The following is a 2,657-nucleotide window of genomic DNA, read 5'->3' on the forward strand; positions in this document are numbered from 1 at the left end:
TAAAATAGTTAACATTTAGGTTTACTAAATAATAAAATTTAAAACAGTATATATATAAAGAACAGCCTATTTTTAAAAGAAGGCAAATTTTATTAATAATCCATTAGAAGAATGGGCGCAAAATAATATTTCGGCATAATAAAACGAAAAGACATAAACAAGTGCGTACAGAATCATCGAAGTGGTTGTGTTACTTTTCTCCAAATAACATTTCCTCGAATGACTGGTTTCCCCGAAAAGTGGTGACAAGAAATAACGATAAACATTCAAAAGAAGGAAGTATTCTGTTATTCTCGACAATACACATGTTGGTAAAAATGCTGAGGACGGTAAAACTCGAAAGAACCGCCAATTAAATAAAGAAGGGTGCTTATTGTGTGGTACTGAATGAACATTGGCATAGATCTTGTCTTCCAACCCTGTTATGATGGCTGACAATCAAAAGCCTGTTGAAAGATATCCGAGAATGTAGCAGCGGATCGAACATCAAACGATCTAGTAGGCATGGCACAACTTTGACGCCTCACTCCTATAGTAACGTCAGAATGGAATGAAAGGTTTTTCGTGGGGCTCCCGCTTGCCAACATCGATTCCGAGCTTCACATTTGGCGATCCTGCCAGAATTTTAAATAATATTTCGTTTTCCTGGAGTGCCTGGATTCGTTAACAAGCGGGAGTGTCCACTAGAAAATGTGTTTGTGTCGAGTGCTTCTTAAGATGAAACTTCTCAGAATCCAAAGATGGCCGGCACAATGGCCGACTTGTGCCCCTACTCACGATTTCAAAGGCACAAAACTGGAGAAATAGTTGGCAATCGTTTCTGATCTTCTTATTTTAAGCTTTCTGCTAGTGCACAAAGCCAAAATAAAAAGTGCACGGTTGTTGGATGCTTTCTTTGGGAGATTTGTGCCTTTGAAGTTTTAGTGCAATTTTAGAAGTTGATTCAAAACTGTTTCACCTTAAACCGCGTGTGAAAATATGTGTTCAGAGTGATCGTGGAGTGAAGTTTGAATCTGATAAAAAAGGCATATATCGGTAAGTAAACAGCAATGTGGTATTTTTCTATGAACAAGAGAAAACTGATTGAAGAGGAAATATGACATGAATATGTATTAGCCGCTTCACTACTCATTGAAGCAGCAATGTTTCTCTCTGTGCTTGTTGTTGTTCTTATTGAACACCAGCATCACCTCAACTATTTGAGTTGCGCGATGCAGGCTTTGAAGTGAATATTTTGTTTTGCTTTTGAATTCAAACAGATTACTTCGATGAAAATATTTGAATGTTAGTGTGTGCAAATTTTCCTAGCCATGGGCGATTTTGAATTGATGTTCCAAAAGTAGATTTTTCGTTCCAATTAATCGATTTTTTTTATGTTGGCACTACATGAAATCCTAATTCAAGGGATTTGGTCTTAATTTGAGCCGTTGTTCTTGTAAATTTGCTTACGATTGGAAAAATCGAATCGATTTAAAAAAAAAAATGGATACAAAGAATTCGATTGAATAAACGAAACGATTCGACGTATCGAATTTGAATCGATTAAGTATTATCGATGTTTTGGTCAAATTTGCACATGATTGTTTTCTTTCCTATTTGCTTAAGTACATTGTGTATCCAGTAATGTTTACAAGTTAAATGTGAAGCATACTGAATCGGTAATTTTTTGTGAATAAATTTGTGTCGATAATCGGTGAGATCCAAACTAATCAAATCTGCTCAATTCATTATTAGTTCTAAATAAATGCCATGTTAAAAAAACATGTATGAATGCATAAAAAAATGTCCTTAACACGACTGGTAGTTGCAATGGAAAAAATGTCCTTAACACAACTGGTGTTTGCAATGCAAAAAAAATGTCCTTAACGTGACAGGTGGTTGCAATAAAAATAAATATTCTTGCCGCGATTGGAGTTTGCAATAAAAAAAAATGTCCCTAAAAGCGACTGGTGGTTGCAATATAAAAGTAATGTCTAACGCGATAAATGATTGCAAAATATGTCCTTAACGCGACTGTTGGTCACAAACTTGTTCCTATCAATCAATGTTATTGATATTGCTAGCGCGACTGGTGGTCGCATATTTGTTCTAAGCAATGGTGGTGTACACTTGCCTTCGCGACTGGTGTTCGCATGATTGTTTCTATGAAGTGCTATTGATGTTGTTAACTCGACTGGTGGTCGCATACTTGTTCCATTGTGGTGTAAACTTGCTACCGCGACTGGTGGTCGCGTATTTGTTCTTAATAACTGCTATTGATGTTGTTAACTCGACTGGTGGTCGTATACTTGTTCTTAGCAAGTATTATTGATGTTGTAAGCTCGACTGGTGGTCGTATATTTGTTCTAAGCAATTGTGGTGTACACTTGCTACCTCGACTGGGACCCTGGTCGCATACTTGTTCTTAGTAACTGCTATTGATGTTGTTAACTCGACTGGTGGTCGTATGCTTGTTCTTAGCAAGTATTATTGATGTTGTAAGCTCGACTGGTGGTCGTATATTTGTTTTAAGCAATGGTGGTGTACACTTGCTACCGCGACTGGTGGTCGCATACTTGTTCTTAGTAACTGCTATTAATGTTGTTAACTCGACTGGTGGTCGTATACTTGTTCTTAGTAACTGCTATTAATGTTGTTAACTCGACTGGTGGTCGTAT

General features: G+C 36.9%; 1 long non-coding RNA gene across 1 annotated transcript; it reads right to left on the bottom strand.

The window, feature by feature from the left end:
• Positions 1-646: 646 nt before the first annotated feature.
• Positions 647-994, bottom strand: LOC110676275. Its single transcript, XR_002500230.1, has 2 exons — positions 959-994; positions 647-711 (listed from the first exon to the last, which is right to left on the bottom strand). It is a non-coding gene; the product is annotated as an uncharacterized LOC110676275 (long non-coding RNA).
• Between the last annotated feature and the right edge of the window lie 1,663 nt (positions 995-2,657).

The sequence above is a fragment of the Aedes aegypti genome, chromosome 2 (assembly GCF_002204515.2).
Source record: "Aedes aegypti strain LVP_AGWG chromosome 2, AaegL5.0 Primary Assembly, whole genome shotgun sequence".
Taxonomy (NCBI): domain Eukaryota; kingdom Metazoa; phylum Arthropoda; class Insecta; order Diptera; family Culicidae; genus Aedes; species Aedes aegypti.